This window comes from Pseudophryne corroboree, chromosome 11 (genome assembly GCF_028390025.1).
Source record: "Pseudophryne corroboree isolate aPseCor3 chromosome 11, aPseCor3.hap2, whole genome shotgun sequence".
Classification (NCBI taxonomy): domain Eukaryota; kingdom Metazoa; phylum Chordata; class Amphibia; order Anura; family Myobatrachidae; genus Pseudophryne; species Pseudophryne corroboree.
Window position 1 is genome coordinate 164,901,508 of NC_086454.1, and position 19,761 is coordinate 164,921,268.

Here is a 19,761-nt window from a genome sequence, read left to right on the forward strand (position 1 = left end):
ATTACTTGTGCTCTGGTGTAGAGAAATGCTCCATTTTAATTTTTTTACTTCAGTGTGCACTAATGGGAGGGGAGAACGTATCTTCTTCTTCTAGTAACACCTAGTGCCCTCTATGTTTGAGCAGCAATATAATAACTGATTAATTTGCCCTTGCAAATCTTAGGTATGCCATATTGCTCGATTTGAGACAAAAATCAATGAGCCATGTAGAGAAAAATCTTCATCAGCCAAAGGATGACACTCACGCTGGCTTCTGATATGGATTTGAAGAGATTTTGTGATATATGTGTCTATTATGTTTTCAAGTATTCATGCTACACCGATGAGCTTATTCCATTCTTGACCATCAAGAAAAGCAAGTAGCCAAAACAGGGATTGAACCCATGACCTTGGCATTACGAGCGCCACGCTTTAACCAACTGAGCTAACTGGCCACAGATGTTACTGGAAGCAAACACAAAACTGGCAAATGTACCTCAAAGCACAGAACATATTTTGTTTGCATAGCATTTAATTTTTCAAGGAACAGTTTAAGCCATAGAGTCACTTGAAGCATGGGTATCATAAAAATGCACCAGTTTCTTTCCACATTGCAAAATTAAAAAAATGATTAGATAGGACAACAACAAAGATTAATGCATCTAATAATAGTATAAAAATAGACAATTTAGACAAGGAGTAAATGCAGTTCTAAGCAAAATCAATCTGATAAATCTAATGCACAATCTTTCTTATCCATTTACAGATTGTTGATAAAGATAATCCCAGGATGTAATTCATTATGTGTTAAATTTAGTATGTTTTACCAAGTTGTGTATAAATAACTTTTAACACAAAAAATATATAATGGGGAAGTAGCTTAATGTGCCCTTTGGAAATAGAGAATGCTAGCACATTTTGGAATGCAAAGCTTAAGAAAATACAAACTTCAATCCATAGGAAAGCACTTTTTGTTCAGTCTACACTCTGTAATCATACTATAGCTTAATTTACAAATTGTGATGTCATAATCAGACTTAACTCACAAGAGACTTTCATCTTTGGTCTATAAAAAAGGCAGTCCTCTGTTATAAAGCTTGAAACAATTGTAAGTGGCTGATATGCAAATATGACAATACAGAAAAACTGTCAATTCAATGCTAGGATAACATAAGGGGTGATGCTCCAACTGAAATTGGTCCTAGGCATTTGGGCTTCTAGTATTTATCTTCTCCTTAAAAATATGTTACTTTTTATATATTATCATTGGTTTTAGACAAATATTCTACATAACACCTATTGCATCCCTGAGCTTATTAGAAACTTGAAATCATATATATAAAGTATTGAATTTCTTTTCTTTGCATTTAAAAGATGAGCTCAGTTCAGTAGAAGTCTTTGCTCAGTTGAGGGTTCCATGGTGTAATGGTTAGCACTCTGGACTTTGAATCCAGTAATCCAAGTTCAAATCTCGGTGGGACCTAATGTTGATTATTTCTCCTTTTGTTTAAAGCTCCATTTTCATTCAAAGTATGAGTATTGAAAATCTTCATTTACAATTCATATAAATTCCATCATTTTCAGTGGTGTCCTTTGTCTAAACTCATTTTTAAACTTTTCAAATCAGAAGTATGTCAAATATTTGGAAATAAGAAAAGATGCAATAAGAATGCAGAGATCCATTACTTGTGCTCTGGTGTTTAGAAATTCTCCATTTTAATTTTTTTTACTTCAGTGTGCACTAATGAGAGGGGAGAACGTATCTTCTTCTTCTAGTAACACCTAGTGCCCTCTATGTTTGAGCAGCAATATAATAACTGATTAATTTGCCCTTGCAAATCTTAGGTATGCCATATTGCTCGATTTGAGACAAAAGTCAATGAGCCATGTAGAGAAAGATCTTCATCAGCCAAAGGATGACACTCATGCTGGCTTCTGATATGGATTTGAAGAGATTTTGTGATATATGTGTCTATTATGTTTTCAAGTATTCATGCTACACCGATGAGCTTATTCCATTCTTGTCCATCAAGAAAAGCAAGTAGCCAAAATAGGGATCGAACCCATGACCTTGGCATTACGAGCGCCACGCTTTAATCAACTGAGCTAACTGGCCACAGATGTTACTAGCAGCAAACACAAAACTGGCAAATGTACCTCAAAGCACAGAACATATTTTGTTTGCATAGCATTTAATTTTTCAAGGAACAGCTTAAGCCATAGAGTCACTTGAAGCATGGGTATCATAAAAATGCACCAGTTTCTTTCCACATTGCAAAATAAAAAAATGATTCGATAGGATAACAACAAAGATTAATGCATCTAATAATAGTATAAAAATAGACAATTTAGACAATGAGTAAATGCAATTCTAAGCAAAATCAATCTGATAAATCTAATGCACAATCTTTCTTATCCATTTACAGATTGTTGATAAAGATAATCCCAGGATGTAATTCATTATGTGTTAAATTTAGTATGTTTTACCAAGTTGTGTATAAATAACTTTTAACACAAAAAATATATAATGGGGAAGTAGCTTAATGTGCCCTTTGGAAATAGAGAATGCTAGCACATTTTGGAATGCAAAGCTTAAGAAAATACAAACTTCAGTCCATAGGAAAGCACTTTTTGTTCAGTCTACACTCTGTAATCATACTATAGCTTAATTTACAAATTGTGATGTCATAATCAGACTTAACTCACAAGAGACTTTCATCCTTGGTCTATAAAAAAGGCAGTCCTCTGTTATAAAGCTTGAAACAATTGTAAGTGGCTGATATGCAAATATGACAATACAGAAAAACTGTCAATTCAATGCTAGGATAACATAAGGGGTGATGCTCCAACTGAAATTGGTCCTAGGCATTTGGGTTTCTAGTATTTATCTTCTCCTTAGAAATAGGTTACTTTTTATATATTATCATTGGTTTTAGACAAATATTCTACATAACACCTATTGCATCCCTGAGCTTATTAGAAACTTGAAATCATATATATAAAGTATTGAATTTCTTTTCTTTGCATTTAAAAGATGAGCTCAGTTCAGTAGAAGTCTTTGCTCAGTTGAGGGTTCTATGGTGTAATGGTTAGCACTCTGGACTTTGAATCCAGTAATCCGAGTTCAAATCTCGGTGGGACCTAATGTTGATTATTTCTCCTTTTGTTTAAAGCTCCATTTTCATTCAAAGTATGAGTATTGAAAATCTTCATTTACAATTCATATAAATTCCATCATTTTCAGTGGTGTCCTTTATCTAAACTCATTTTTAAACTTTTCAAATCAGAAGTATGTCAAATATTTGGAAATAAGAAAAGATGCAATAAGAATGCAGAGATCCATTACTTGTGCTCTGGTGTTTAGAAATTCTACATTTTAATTTTTTTTACTTCAGTGTGCACTAATGGGAGGGGAGAACGTATCTTCTTCTTCTAGTAACACCTAGTGCCCTCTATGTTTGAGCAGCAATATAATAACTGATTAATTTGCCCTTGCAAATCTTAGGTATGCCATATTGCTCGATTTGAGACAAAAATCAATGAGCCATGTAGAGAAAAATCTTCTTCAGCCAAAGGATGACACTCACGCTGGCTTCTGATATGGATTTGAAGAGATTTTGTGATATATGTGTCTATTATGTTTTCAAGTATTCATGCTACACCGATGAGCTTATTCCATTCTTGACCATCAAGAAAAGCAAGTAGCCAAAACAGGGATCGAACCCATGACCTTGGCATTACGAGCGCCACGCTTTAACCGACTGAGCTAACTGGCCACAGATGTTACTGGAAGCAAACACAAAACTGGCAAATGTACCTCAAAGCACAGAACATATTTTGTTTGCATAGCATTTAATTTTTCAAGGAACAGCTTAAGCCATAGAGTCACTTGAAGCATGGGTATCATAAAAATGCACCAGTTTCTTTCCACATTGCAAAATTAAAAAAATGATTAGATAGGACAACAACAAAGATTAATGCATCTAATAATAGTATAAAAATAGACAATTTAGACAAGGAGTAAATGCAATTCTAAGCAAAATCAATCTGATAAATCTAATGCACAATCTTTCTTATCCATTTACAGATTGTTGATAAAGATAATCCCAGGATGTAATTCATTATGTGTTAAATTTAGTATGTTTTACCAAGTTGTGTATAAATAACTTTTAACACAAAAAATATATAATGGGGAAGTAGCTTAATGTGCCCTTTGGAAATAGAGAATGCTAGCACATTTTGGAATGCAAAGCTTAAGAAAATACAAACTTCAATCCATAGGAAAGCACTTTTTGTTCAGTCTACACTCTGTAATCATACTATAGCTTAATTTACAAATTGTGATGTCATAATCAGACTTAACTCACAAGAGACTTTCATCTTTGGTCTATAAAAAAGGCAGTCCTCTGTTATAAAGCTTGAAACAATTGTAAGTGGCTGATATGCAAATATGACAATACAGAAAAACTGTCAATTCAATGCTAGGATAACATAAGGGGTGATGCTCCAACTGAAATTGGTCCTAGGCATTTGGGCTTCTAGTATTTATCTTCTCCTTAAAAATAGGTTACTTTTTATATATTATCATTGGTTTTAGACAAATATTCTACATAACACCTATTGCATCCCTGAGCTTATTAGAAACTTGAAATCATATATATAAAGTATTGAATTTCTTTTCTTTGCATCTAAAAGATGAGCTCAGTTCAGTAGAAGTCTTTGCTCAGTTGAGGGTTCCATGGTGTAATGGTTAGCACTCTGGACTTTGAATCCAGTAATCCGAGTTTAAATCTCGGTGGGACCTAATGTTGATTGTTTCTCCTTTTGTTTAAAGCTCCATTTTCATTCAAAGTATGAGTATTGAAAATCTTCATTTACAATTCATATAAATTCCATCATTTTCAGTGGTGTCCTTTGTCTAAACTCATTTTTAAACTTTTCAAATCAGAAGTATGTCAAATATTTGGAAATAAGAAAAGATGCAATAAGAATGCAGAGATCCATTACTTGTGCTCTGGTGTTTAGAAATTCTCCATTTTAATTTTTTTTTACTTCATTGTGCACTAATGAGAGGGGAGAACGTATCTTCTTCTTCTAGTAACACCTAGTGCCCTCTATGTTTGAGCAGCAATATAATAACTGATTAATTTGCCCTTGCAAATCTTAGGTATGCCATATTGCTCGATTTGAGACAAAAGTCAATGAGCCATGTAGAGAAAGATCTTCATCAGCCAAAGGATGACACTCATGCTGGCTTCTGATATGGATTTGAAGAGATTTTGTGATATATGTGTCTATTATGTTTTCAAGTATTCATGCTACACCGATGAGCTTATTCCATTCTTGTCCATCAAGAAAAGCAAGTAGCCAAAACAGGGATCGAACCCATGACCTTTGCATTACGAGCGCCACGCTTTAATCAACTGAGCTAACTGGCCACAGATGTTGCTAGAAGCAAACACAAAACTGGCAAATGTACCTCAAAGCACAGAACATATTTTGTTTGCATAGCATTTAATTTTTCAAGGAACAGCTTAAGCCATAGAGTCACTTGAAGCATGGGTATCATAAAAATGCACCAGTTTCTTTCCACATTGCAAAATAAAAAAATGATTCGATAGGATAACAACAAAGATTAATGCATCTAATAATAGTATAAAAATAGACAATTTAGACAATGAGTAAATGCAATTCTAAGCAAAATCAATCTGATAAATCTAATGCACAATCTTTCTTATCCATTTACAGATTGTTGATAAAGATAATCCCAGGATGTAATTCATTATGTGTTAAATTTAGTATGTTTTACCAAGTTGTGTATAAATAACTTTTAACACAAAAAATATATAATGGGGAAGTAGCTTAATGTGCCCTTTGGAAATAGAGAATGCTAGCACATTTTGGAATGCAAAGCTTAAGAAAATACAAACTTCAATCCATAGGAAAGCACTTTTTGTTCAGTCTACACTCTGTAATCATACTATAGCTTAATTTACAAATTGTGATGTCATAATCAGACTTAACTCACAAGAGACTTTCATCCTTGGTCTATAAAAAAGGCAGTCCTCTGTTATAAAGCTTGAAACAATTGTAAGTGGCTGATATGCAAATATGACAATACAGAAAAACTGTCAATTCAATGCTAGGATAACATAAGGGGTGATGCTCCAACTGAAATTGGTCCTAGGCATTTGGGTTTCTAGTATTTATCTTCTCCTTATAAATAGGTTACTTTTTATATATTATCATTGGTTTTAGAAAAATATTCTACATAACACCTATTGCATCCCTGAGCTTATTAGAAACTTGAAATCATATATATAAAGTATTGAATTTCATTTCTTTGCATTTAAAAGATGAGCTCAGTTCAGTAGAAGTCTTTGCTCAGTTGAGGGTTTCATGGTGTAATGGTTAGCACTCTGGACTTTGAATCTAGTAATCCGAGTTCCAATCTCGGTGGGACCTAATGTTGATTATTTCTCCTTTTGTTTAAAGCTCCATTTTCATTCAAAGTATGAGTATTGCAAATCTTCATTTACAATTCATATAAATTCCATCATTTTCAGTGGTGTCCTTTGTCTAAACTCATTTTTAAACTTTTCAAATCAGAAGTATGTCAAATATTTGGAAATAAGAAAAGATGCAATAGCAATAAGAATGCTGAGATCCATTACTTGTGCTCTGGTGTTTAGAAATTCTCCATTTTAATTTTTTTACTTCAGTGTGCACTAATGGGAGGGGAGAACGTATCTTCTTCTTCTAGTAACACCTAGTGCCCTCTATGTTTGAGCAGCAATATAATAACTGATTAATTTGCCCTTGCAAATCTTAGGTATGCCATATTGCTCGATTTGAGACAAAAGTCAATGAGCCATGTAGATAAAAATCTTCATCAGCCAAAGGATGACACTCATGCTGGCTTCTGATATGGATTTGAAGAGATTTTGTGATATATGTGTCTATTATGTTTTCAAGTATTCATGCTACACCGATGAGCTTATTCCATTCTTGTCAACCAAGAAAAGCAAGTAGCCAAGACAGGGATCGAACCCATGACCGTGGCATTACAAGCACCATGCTTTAATCAACTGAGCTAACTGGCCACAGATGTTACTAGAAGCAAACACAAAACTGGCAAATGTACCTCAAAGCACAGAACATGTTTTGTTTGCATAGCATTTAATTTTTCAAGGAACAGCTTAAGCCATAGAGTCAATTGAAGCATGGGTATCATAAAAATGCACCAGTTTCTTTCCACATTGCAAAATAAAAAAAATGATTAGATAGGATAACAACAAAGATTAATGCATCTAATAATAGTATAAAAATAGACAATTTAGACAAGGAGTAAATGCAATTCTAAGCAAAATCAATCTGATAAATCTAATGCACAATCTTTCTTATCCATTTACAGATTGTTGATAAAGATAATCCCAGGATGTAATTCATTATGTGTTAAATTTAGTATGTTTTACCAAGTTGTGTATAAATAACTTTTAACACAAAAAATATATAAAGGGGAAGTAGCTTTATGTGCCCTTTGGAAATAGAGAATGCTAGCACATTTTGGAATGCAAAGCTTAAGAAAATACAAACTTCAATCTATAGGAAAGCACTTTTTGTTCAGTCTACACTCTGTAATCATACTATAGCTTAATTTACAAATTGTGATGTCATAATCAGACTTAACTCACAAGAGACTTTCATCCTTGGTCTATAAAAAAAGGCAGTCCTTTGTTATAAAGCTTGAAACAATTGTAAGCGGCTGATATGCAAATATGACAATACAGAAAAACTGTCAATTCAATGCTAGGATAACATAAGGGGTGATGCTCCAACTGAAATTGGTCCTAGGCATTTGGGTTTCTAGTATTTATCTTCTCCTTAAAAATAGGTTACTTTTTATATATTATCATTGGTTTTAGACAAATATTCTACATAACACCTATTGCATCCCTGAGCTTATTAGAAACTTGAAATCATATATATAAAGTATTGAATTTCATTTCTTTGCATTTAAAAGATGAGCTCAGTTCAGTAGAAGTCTTTGCTCAGTTGAGGGTTCCATGGTGTCATGGTTAGCACTCTGGACTTTGAATCTTGTAATCCGAGTTCAAATCTCGGTGGGACCTAATGTTGATTATTTCTCCTTTTGTTTAAAGCTCCATTTTCATTCAAAGTATGAGTATTGCAAATCTTCATTTGCAATTCATATAAATTCCTTCATTTTCAGTGGTGTCCTTTGTCTAAACTAATTTTTAAACTTTTCAAATCAGAAGTATGTCAAATATTTGGAAATAAGAAAAGATGCAATAAGAATGCTGAGATCCATTACTTGTGCTCTGGTGTTTAGAAATTCTCCATTTTAATTTTTTTACTTCAGTGTGCACTAATGGGAGGGGAGAACGTATCTTCTTCTTCTAGTAACACCTAGTGCCCTCTATGTTTGAGCAGCAATATAATAACTGATTAATTTGCCCTTGCAAATCTTAGGTATGCCATATTGCTCGATTTGAGACAAAAGTCAATGAGCCATGTAGAGAAAAATCTTCATCAGCCAAAGGATGACACTCATGCTGGCTTCTGATATGGATTTGAAGAGATTTTGTGATATATGTGTCTGTTATGTTTTCAAGTATTCATGCTACACCGATGAGCTTATTCCATTCTTGTTCATCAAGAAAAGCAAGTAGCCAATACAGGGATCGAACCCATGACCTTGGCATTACGGGCGCTACGCTCTAACAAACTGAGCTAACCGGCCACAGATAATTCTAGAAGCAAACACAAAACTGGCAAATGTACCTCAAAGCACAGAACATACTTTGTTTGAATTGTATTTAATTTTTCAAGGAACAGCTTAAGCCATAGAGTCACTTGAAGCATGGGTATCATAAAAATGCACCAGTTTCTTTCCACATTGCAAAATAAAAAAATGATTGGATAGGATAACAACAAAGATTAATGCATCTAATAACAGTATAAAAATAGACAATTTAGACAAGGAGTAAATGCAATTCTAAGCAAAATCAATCTGATAAATCTAATGCACAATCTTTCTTATCCATTTACAGATTTCTGATAAAGATAATCCCAGGATGTAATTCATTATGTGTTAAATTTAGTATGTTTTACCAAGTTGTGTATAAATAACTTTTAACACAAAAAATATATAATAGGGTAGTAGCTTAATATGCCCTTTTGAAATAGAGAATGCTAGCACATTTTGGAATGCAAAGCTTAAGAAAATACAAACTTCAATCCATAGGAAAGCACTTTTTGTTCAGTCTATACTCTGTAATCATACTATAGTTTAATTTACAAATTGTGATGTCATAATCAGACTTAACTCACAAGAGACTTTCATCCTTGGTCTATAAAAAATGCAGTCCTCTGTTATAAAGCTTGAAACAATTGTAAGTGGCTGATATGCAAATATGACAATACAAAAAAACTGTCAATTCAATGCTAGGATAACATAAGGGGTGATGCTCCAACTGAAATTGGTCCTAGGCATTTGGGTTTCTAGTATTTATCTTCTCCTTAAAAATAGGTTACTTTTTATATATTATCATTGGTTTTAGACAAATATTCTACATAACACCTATTGCATCCCTGAGCTTATTAGAAACTTGAAATCATATATATAAAGTATTGAATTTCTTTTCTTTGCATTTAAAAGATGAGCTCAGTTCAGTAGAAGTCTTTGCTCAGTTAAGGGTTCCATGGTGTAATGGTTAGCACTCTGGACTTTGAATCCAGTAATCCGAGTTCAAATCTTGGTGAGATCTAATGTTGATTATTTCTCCTTTTGTTTAAAGCTCCATTTTCATTCAAAGTATGAGTATTGCAAATCTTCATTTACAATTCATATAAATTCCATCATTTTCAGTGGTGTCCTTTGTCTAAACTAATTTTTAAACTTTTCAAATCAGAAGTATGTCAAATATTTGGAAATAAGAAAAGATGCAATAAGAATGCTGAGATCCATTACTTGTGCTCTGGTGTTTAGAAATGCTCCATTTTAATTTTTTTTACTTCAGTGTGCACTAATGAGAGGGGAGAACGTATCTTCTTCTTCTAGTAACACCTAGTGCCCTCTATGTTTGAGCAGCAATATAAAAAACTGATTAATTTGCCCTTGCAAATCTTAGGTATGCCATATTGCTCGATTTGAGACAAAAGTCAATGAGCCATGTAGAGAAAAATCTTCATCAGCCAAAGGATGACACTCATGCTGGCTTCTGATATGGATTTGAAGAGATTTTGTGATATATGTGTCTATTATGTTTTCAAGTATTCATGCTACACCGATGAGCTTATTCCATTCTTGTCCATCAAGAAAAGCAAGTAGCCAAAACAGGGATCGAACACATGACCTTGGCATTACGAGCGCCACGCTTTAATCAACTGAGCTAACTGGCCACAGATGTTACTAGAAGCAAACACAAAACTGGCAAATGTACCTCAAAGCACAGAACATATTTTGTTTGCATAGCATTTAATTTTTCAAGGAACAGCTTAAACCATAGAGTCACTTGAAGCATGGGTATCATAAAAATGCTCTGTAGAAAAAGGAGAACGATCCCTACAAAGAAATAGGAATCAAAGAAAAAGCCTCTTTTTGGGGGCACTCTTACAAAAAATTGTTTATATATTTATTGTTTAAAATTTATATTTTATTTTTTCAATTAAAAAGGAATATGTATAGAGAAGGGCAAGAAAATACCTATTGGTATAACCCTGACAAAAAGTCAATGCAAATTCAATTGTGTAGTCCTCCAAATACAATAATTCTCAAAAAAAGATCTTTTTATATATATATATATACATATACATAGTTTGTAGCAACCTCTGTGTACAGAAACGTGTTTTAGAGTACAGATAGTAATCACTGCACTCTAGACACAGGATGCAATTTGATATAAATCTTATTGGAGGTAATTAGTGACTTAGATGCTGGGTGAAGATTTCTAAGCAAGATAATAATATGTTTACGTAGGCAAAGACAACCAAATCTTATAACATATTTGTTAATATCTCCATAATTATTGTAAAGCAGGTTCCAAAGGTAACAGTTAGTTCTTCAAAAAATTGCAAATATTTGATAAGTTGCAATAAAGAAATCTTGTAACTAGCAATCAATAGATGAAATAAACATTTGTCAATTATTGCAAATCATGCAGATGGTGTTCAAAGTAACTGTATCTGCCTGGACAATTATAATGAATAAAGACAGAAAGGAAAGTATACATGCCGTTACTCCGCTGACTTCTGCTGCCTTCCCATGTGTGAATTTTATCACAGTGAATGGGAGGTGAGAGAGCCAGCAGCCGGTGTGTATATGAAGAAAGTTAGTGGCGTTACTTGCTGTTGCCAGGAAACCGGGAGGGATTATCCTGGTGACAGTTTGTCATTGCAGGAAAAATCCTCTCCCGTCCAGGATTCAGGATTCAGTGTGAACAAGCCCGGCTAGGGTGAAACGTACGTCGCTTCCAGCGCCATTGACGTCATCATTTCGTCCCACCGGGTATCCGTGCACAGTTCACGGACCCGGACTCGCAGGCACAACCACTGAGACGCGTACAGTTTAGGACAGCGTCTCACAGCAGGATTATATCTCCATAAGGTACCTTCGGCGCGCACTCATTGCGGGACGGGAGAGGATTTTTCCTGCAATGACAAACTGTCACCAGGATAATCCCTCCCGGTTTCCTGGCAACAGCAAGTAACGCCACTAACTTTCTTCATATACACACCGGCTGCTGGCTCTCTCACCTCCCATTCACTGTGATAAAATTCACACATGGGAAGGCAGCAGAAGTCAGCGGAGTAACGGCATGTATACTTTCCTTTCTGTCTTTATTCATTATAATTGTCCAGGCAGATACAGTTACTTTGAACACCATCTGCATGATTTGCAATAATTGACAAATGTTTATTTCATCTATTGATTGCTAGTTACAAGATTTCTTTATTGCAACTTATCAAATATTTGCAATTTTTTGAAGAACTAACTGTTACCTTTGGAACCTGCTTTACAATAATTATGGAGATATTAACAAATATGTTATAAGATTTGGTTGTCTTTGCCTACGTAAACATATTATTATCTTGCTTAGAAATCTTCACCCAGCATCTAAGTCACTAATTACCTCCAATAAGATTTATATCAAATTGCATCCTGTGTCTAGAGTGCAGTGATTACTATCTGTACTCTAAAACACGTTTCTGTACACAGAGGTTGCTACAAACTATGTATATGTATATATATATATATATAAAAAGATCTTTTTTTGAGAATTATTGTATTTGGAGGACTACACAATTGAATTTGCATTGACTGTTTGTCAGGGTTATACCAATAGGTATTTTCTTGCCCTTCTCTATACATATTCCTTTTTAATTGAAAAAATAAAATATAAATTTTAAACAATAAATATATAAACAATTTTTTGTAAGAGTGCCCCCAAAAAGAGGCTTTTTCTTTGATTCCTATTTCTTTGTAGGGATCGTTCTCCTTTTTCTACAGATTATATTATTACCTCTGGGGTGCACCGCCAACATATTCAGATATATAAATTACTATTTCCTGATTTCCTATACTGTTGGCTAAATATGTTTAAATAAAATAGATAGTGGCGGTGCAGGCAAACAAAACCTTTCTTCTATATCATAAAAATGCACCAGTTTCTTTCCACATTGTAAAATAAAAAAATGATTAGATAGGATAACAACAAAGATTAATGCATCTAATAATAGTATAAAAATAGACAATTTAGACAAGGAGTAAATGCAATTCTAAGCAAAATCAATCTGATAAATCTAATGCACAATCTTTATTATCCATTTACAGATTGTTGATAAAGATAATCCCAGGATGTAATTCATTATGTGTTAAATTTAGTATGTTTTACCAAGTTGTGTATAAATAACTTTTAACACAAAAAATATATAATGGGGAAGTAGCTTAATGTGCCCTTTGGAAATAGAGAATGCTAGCACATTTTGGAATGCAAAGCTTAAGAAAATACAAACTTAAATCCATAGGAAAGCACTTTTTGTTCAGTCTACACTCTGTAATCATACTATAGCTTAATTTACAAATTGTGATGTCATAATCAGACTTAACTCACAAGAGACTTTCATCCTTGGTCTATAAAAAAAGGCAGTCCTTTGTTATAAAGCTTGAAACAATTGTAAGCGGCTGATATGCAAATATGACAATACAGAAAAACTGTCAATTCAATGCTAGGATAAAATAAGGGGTGATGCTCCAACTGAAATTGGTCCTAGGCATTTGGGTTTCTATTATTTATCTTCTCCTTAAAAATAGGTTACTTTTTATATATTATCATTGGTTTTAGACAAATATTCTACATAACACCTATTGCATCCCTGAGCTTATTAGAAACTTGAAATCATATATATTAAGTATTGAATTTCATTTCTTTGCATTTAAAAGATGAGCTCAGTTCAGTAGAAGTCTTTGCTCAGTTGAGGGTTCCATGGTGTAATGGTTAGCACTCTGGACTTTGAATCTAGTAATCCGAGTTCAAATCTCGGTGGGACCTAATGTTGATTATTTCTCCTCTTGTTTAAAGCTCCATTTTCATTCAAAGTATGAGTATTGCAAATCTTCATTTACAATTCATATAAATTCCATCATCTTCAGTGGTGTCCTTTGTCTAAACTAATTTTTAAACTTTTCAAATCAGAAGTATGTCAAATATTTGGAAATAAGAAAAGATGCAATAAGAATGCTGAGATCCATTACTTGTGCTCTGGTGTTTAGAAATTCTCCATTTTAATTTTTTTTACTTCAGTGTGCACTAATGGGAGGGGAGAACGTATCTTCTTCTTCTAGTAACACCTAGTGCCCTCTATGTTTGAGCAGCAATATAATAACTGATTAATTTGCCCTTGCAAATCTTAGGTCTGCCATATTGCTCGATTTGAGACAAAAGTCAATGAGCCATGTAGAGAAAAATCTTCATCAGCCAAAGGATGACACTCATGCTGGCTTCTGATATGGATTTGAAGAGATTTTGTGATATATGTGTCTGTTATGTTTTCAAGTATTCATGCTACACCGATGAGCTTATTCCATTCTTGTTCATCAAGAAAAGCAAGTAGCCAATACAGGGATCGAACCCATGACCTTTGCATTACGGGCACCATGCTCTAACCAACTGAGCTAACCGGCCACAGATATTACTAGAAGCAAACACAAAACTGGCAAATGTACCTCAAAGCACAGAACATACTTTGTTTGAATTGTATTTAATTTTTCAAGGAACAGCTTAAGCCATAGAGTCACTTGAAGCATGGGTATCATAAAAATGCACCAGTTTCTTTCCACATTGCAAAATAAAAAAATGATTAGATAGGATAACAACAAAGATTAATGCATCTAATAACAGTATAAAAATAGACAATTTAGACAAGGAGTAAATGCAATTCTAAGCAAAATCAATCTGATAAATCTAATGCACAATCTTTCTTATCCATTAACAGATTGTTGATAAAGATAATCCCAGGATGTAATTCATTATGTGTTAAATTTAGTATGTTTTACCAAGTTGTGTATAAATAACTTTTAACACAAAAAATATATAATAGGGAAGTAGCTTAATATGCCCTTTTGAAATAGAGAATGCTAGCACATTTTGGAATGCAAAGCTTAAGAAAATACTAATTTCAATCCATAGGAAAGCACTTTTTGTTCAGTCTACACTCTGTAATCATACTATAGCTTAATTTACAAATTGTGATGTCATAATCAGACTTAACTCACAAGAGACTTTCATCCTTGGTCCTTAAAAAAAGGCAGTCCTTTGTTATAAAGCTTGAAACAATTGTAAGCGGCTGATATGCAAATATGACAATACAGAAAAACTGTCAATTCAATGCTAGGATAACATAAGGGGTGATGCTCCAACAGAAATTGGTCCTAGGCATTTGGGTTTCTAGTATTTATCTTCTCCTTAAAAATAGGTTACTTTTTATATATTATCATTGGTTTTAGACAAATATTCTACATAACACCTATTGCATCCCTGAGCTTATTAGAAACTTGAAATCATATATATATATAAATTATTGAATTTCTTTTCTTTGCATTTAAAAGATGAGCTCAGTTCAGTAGAAGTCTTTGCTCAGTTGAGGGTTCCATGGTATAATGGTTAGCACTCTGGACTTTGAATCAAGTAATCCGAGTTCAAATCTCGGTGGGACCTAATGTTGATTATTTCTCCTTTTGTTTAAAGCTCCATTTTCATTCAAAGTATGAGTATTGCAAATCTTCATTTACAATTCATATAAATTCCATCATTTTCAGTGGTGTCCTTTGTCTAAACTCATTTTTAATATTTTCAAATCAGAAGTATGTCAAATATTTGGAAATAAGAAAAGATGCAATAAGAATGCTGAGATCCATTACTTGTGCTCTGGTGTTTAGAAATTCTCCATTTTAATTTTTTTACTTCAGTGTGCACTAATGAGAGGGGAGAACGTATATTCTTCTTCTAGTAACACCTAGTGCCCTCTATGTTTGAGCAGCAATATAATAACTGATTAATTTGCCCTTGCAAATCTTAGGTATGCCATATTGCTCGATTTGAGACAAAAGTCAATGAGCCATGTAGAGAAAAATCTTCATCAGCCAAAGGATGACACTCTTGCTGGCTTCTGATATGGATTTGAAGAGATTTTGTGATATATGTGTCTATTATGTTTTCAAGTATTCATGCTACACCGATGAGCTTATTCCATTCTTGTCCATCAAGAAAAGCAAGTAACCAAAACAGGGATTGAACCCATGACCTTGGCATTACAAGCACCATGCTTTAACCAACTGAGCTAACTGGCCACAGATATTACTAGAAGCAAACACAAAACTAGCAAATGTACCTCAAAGCACAGAACATATTTTGTTTGCATAGCATTTAATTTTTCAAGGAACAGCTTAAGCCATAGAGTCACTTGAAGCATGGGTATCATAAAAATGCACCAGTTTCTTTCCACATTGCAAAATAAAAAAAATGATTAGATAGGATAACAACAAAGATTAATGCATCTAAAAATAGTATAAAAATAGACAATTTAGACAAGGAGTAAATGCAATTCTAAGCAAAATCAATCTGATAAATCTAATGCACAATCTTTCTTATCCATTTACAGATTGTTGATAAAGATAATCCCAGGATGTAATTCATTATGTGTTAAATTTAGTATGTTTTACCAAGTTGTGTATAAATAAATTTTAACACAAAAAATATATAATGGGGAAGTAGCTTAATGTGCCCTTTGGAAATAGAGAATGCTAGCACATTTTGGAATGCAAAGCTTAAGAAAATACAAACTTCAATCCATAGGAAAGCACTTTTTGTTCAGTCTACACTCTGTAATCATACTATAGCTTAATTTACAAATTGTGATGTCATAATCAGACTTAACTCACAAGAGACTTTCATCCTTGGTCTATAAAAAAGGCAGTCCTCTGTTATAAAGCTTGAAACAATTGTAAGTGGCTGATATGCAAATATGACAATACAGAAAAACTGTCAATTCAATGCTAGGATAACATAAGGGGTGATGCTCCAACTGAAATTGGTCCTAGGCATTTGGGTTTCTAGTATTTATCTTCTTCTTAAAAATAGGTTACTTTTTATATATTATCATTGGTTTTAGACAAATATTCTACATAACACCTATTGCATCCATGAGCTTATTAGAAACTTGAAATCATATATATAAAGTATTGAATTTCTTTTCGTTGCATTTAAAAGATGAGCTCAGTTCAGTAGAAGTCTTTGCTCAGTTGAGGGTTCCATGGTGTAATGGTTAGCACTCTGGACTTTGAATCCAGTAATCCGAGTTCAAATCTTGGTGAGATCTAATGTTGATTATTTATCCTTTTGTTTAAAGCTCCATTTTCATTCAAAGTATGAGTATTGCAAATCTTCATTTACAATTCATATAAATTCCATCATTTTCAGTGGTGTCCTTTGTCTAAACTAATTTTTAAACTTTTCAAATCAGAAGTATGTCAAATATTTGGAAATAAGAAAAGATGCAATAAGAATGCAGAGATCCATTACTTGTGCTCTGGTGTTTAGAAATTCTCCATTTTAATTTTTTTTACTTCAGTGTGCACTAATGAGAGGGGAGAACGTATCTTCTTCTTCTAGTAACACCTAGTGCCCTCTATGTTTGAGCAGCAATATAATAACTGATTAATTTGCCCTTGCAAATCTTAGGTATGCCATATTGCTCGATTTGAGACAAAAGTCAATGAGCCATGTAGAGAAAAATCTTCATCAGCCAAAGGATGACACTCATGCTGGCTTCTGATATGGATTTGAAGAGATTTTGTGATATATGTTTTCAAGTATTCATGCTACACCGATGAGCAAGTAGCCAAAGCAGGGATCAAACCCATGACCTCGGCATTACAAGCGCCACGCTCTAACCAACTGCGCTAACTGGCAACAGATGTTACTAGAAGCAAACACAAAACTGGCAAATGTACCTCAAAGCACAGAACATATTTTGTTTGCATAGCATTTAATTTTTCAAGGAACATCTTAAGCCATAGAGTCACTTGAAGCATGGGTATCATAAAAATGCACCAGTTTCTTTCCACATTGCAAAATAAAAAAATGATTAGATAGGATAACAACAAAGATTAATGCATCTAATAATAGTATAAAAATAGACAATTTAGACAAGGAGTAAATGCAATTCTAAGCAAAATCAATCTGATAAATCTAATGCACAATCTTTCTTATCCATTTACAGATTGTTGATAAAGATAATCCCAGGATGTAATTCATTATGTGTTAAATTTAGTATGTTTTACCAAGTTGTGTATAAATAACTTTTAACACAAAAAATATATAATGGGGAAGTAGCTTAATGTGCCCTTTGGAAATAGAGAATGCTAGCACATTTTGGAATGCAAAGCTTAAGAAAATACAAACTTCAATCCATAGGAAAGCACTTTTTGTTCAGTCTACACTCTGTAATCATACTATAGCTTAATTTACAAATTGTGATGTCATAATCAGACTTAACTCACAAGAGACTTTCATCCTTGGTCTATAAAAAAGGCAGTCCTCTGTTATAAAGCTTGAAACAATTGTAAGTGGCTGATATGCAAATATGACAATACAGAAAAACTGTCAATTCAATGCTAGGATAACATAAGGGGTGATGCTCCAACTGAAATTGGTCCTAGGCATTTGGGTTTCTAGTATTTATCTTCTTCTTAAAAATAGGTTACTTTTTATATATTATCATTGGTTTTAGACAAATATTCTACATAACACCTATTGCATCCCTGAGCTTATTAGAAACTTGAAATCATATATATATAAAGTATTGAATTTCTTTTCGTTGCATTTAAAAGATGAGCTCAGTTCAGTAGAAGTCTTTGCTCAGTTGAGGGTTCCATGGTGTAATGGTTAGCACTCTGGACTTTGAATCCAGTAATCCGAGTTCAAATGTTGGTGAGATCTAATGTTGATTATTTATCCTTTTGTTTAAAGCTCCATTTTCATTCAAAGTATGAGTATTGCAAATCTTCATTTACAATTCATATAAATTCCATCATTTTCAGTGGTGTCCTTTGTCTAAACTAATTTTTAAACTTTTCAAATCAGAAGTATGTCAAATATTTGGAAATAAGAAAAGATGCAATAAGAATGCAGAGATCCATTACTTGTGCTCTGGTGTTTAGAAATTCTCCATTTTTTTTTTTTTTACTTCAGTGTGCACTAATGAGAGGGGAGAACGTATCTTCTTCTTCTAGTAACACCTAGTGCCCTCTATGTTTGAGCAGCAATATAATAACTGATTAATTTGCCCTTGCAAATCTTAGGTATGCCATATTGCTCGATTTGAGACAAAAGTCAATGAGCCATGTAGAGAAAAATCTTCATCAGCCAAAGGATGACACTCATGCTGGCTTCTGATATGGATTTGAAGAGATTTTGTGAAATATGTGTCTATTATGTTTTCAAGTATTCATGCTACACCGATGAGCAAGTAGCCAAAGCAGGGATCTAACCCATGACCTTGGCATTACGAGCGCCACGCTCTAACCAACTGCGCTAACTGGCCACAGATGTTACTAGAAGCAAACACAAAACTGGCAAATGTACCTCAAAGCACAGAACATATTTTGTTTGCATAGCATTTAATTTTTCAAGGAACATCTTAAGCCATAGAGTCACTTGAAGCATGGGTATCATAAAAATGCACCAGTTTCTTTCCACATTGCAAAATAAAAAAATGATTAGATAGGATAACAACAAAGATTAATGCATCTAATAATAGTATAAAAATAGACAATTTAGACAAGGAGTAAATGCAATTCTAAGCAAAATCAATCTGATAAATCTAATGCACAATCTTTCTTATCCATTTACAGATTGTTGATAAAGATAATCCCAGGATGTAATTCATTATGTGTTAAATTTAGTATGTTTTACCAAGTTGTGTATAAATAACTTTTAACACAAAAAATATATAATGGGTAAGTAGCTTAATGTGCCCTTTGGAAATAGAGAATGCAAGCACATTTTGGAATGCAAAGCTTAAGAAAATACAAACTTCAATCCATAGGAAAGCACTTTTTGTTCAGTCTACATTCTGTAATCATACTATAGCTTAATTTACAAATTGTGATGTCATAATCAGACTTAACTCACCAGAGACTTTCATCCTTGGTCTATAAAAAAAGGCAGTCCTTTGTTATAAAGCTTGAAACAATTGTAA

At 33.3% G+C, this 19,761-nt stretch overlaps 8 non-coding genes across 8 annotated transcripts; 5 read left to right on the plus strand and 3 right to left on the minus strand.

The window, feature by feature from the left end:
* Window positions 1–360: 360 nt before the first annotated feature.
* TRNAT-CGU (transfer RNA threonine (anticodon CGU)) lies at window positions 361–434 on the minus strand. The gene has a single exon. It is a non-coding gene; the product is annotated as a tRNA-Thr (tRNA).
* Window positions 435–1,390: 956 nt separating this feature from the next.
* TRNAQ-UUG (transfer RNA glutamine (anticodon UUG)) lies at window positions 1,391–1,462 on the plus strand. Its single transcript has one exon. It is a non-coding gene; the product is annotated as a tRNA-Gln (tRNA).
* Window positions 1,463–3,050: 1,588 nt separating this feature from the next.
* TRNAQ-UUG (transfer RNA glutamine (anticodon UUG)) lies at window positions 3,051–3,122 on the plus strand. The gene has a single exon. It is a non-coding gene; the product is annotated as a tRNA-Gln (tRNA).
* A 559-nt stretch (window positions 3,123–3,681) lies between these two features.
* Window positions 3,682–3,755, minus strand: TRNAT-CGU (transfer RNA threonine (anticodon CGU)). Its single transcript has one exon. It is a non-coding gene; the product is annotated as a tRNA-Thr (tRNA).
* A 956-nt stretch (window positions 3,756–4,711) lies between these two features.
* Window positions 4,712–4,783, plus strand: TRNAQ-UUG (transfer RNA glutamine (anticodon UUG)). The gene has a single exon. It is a non-coding gene; the product is annotated as a tRNA-Gln (tRNA).
* Window positions 4,784–13,481: 8,698 nt separating this feature from the next.
* TRNAQ-UUG (transfer RNA glutamine (anticodon UUG)) lies at window positions 13,482–13,553 on the plus strand. The gene has a single exon. It is a non-coding gene; the product is annotated as a tRNA-Gln (tRNA).
* Window positions 13,554–14,112: 559 nt separating this feature from the next.
* TRNAY-GUA (transfer RNA tyrosine (anticodon GUA)) lies at window positions 14,113–14,186 on the minus strand. Its single transcript has one exon. It is a non-coding gene; the product is annotated as a tRNA-Tyr (tRNA).
* A 960-nt stretch (window positions 14,187–15,146) lies between these two features.
* On the plus strand, window positions 15,147–15,218 carry TRNAQ-UUG (transfer RNA glutamine (anticodon UUG)). The gene has a single exon. It is a non-coding gene; the product is annotated as a tRNA-Gln (tRNA).
* The last annotated feature ends 4,543 nt before the right edge of the window (window positions 15,219–19,761 follow it).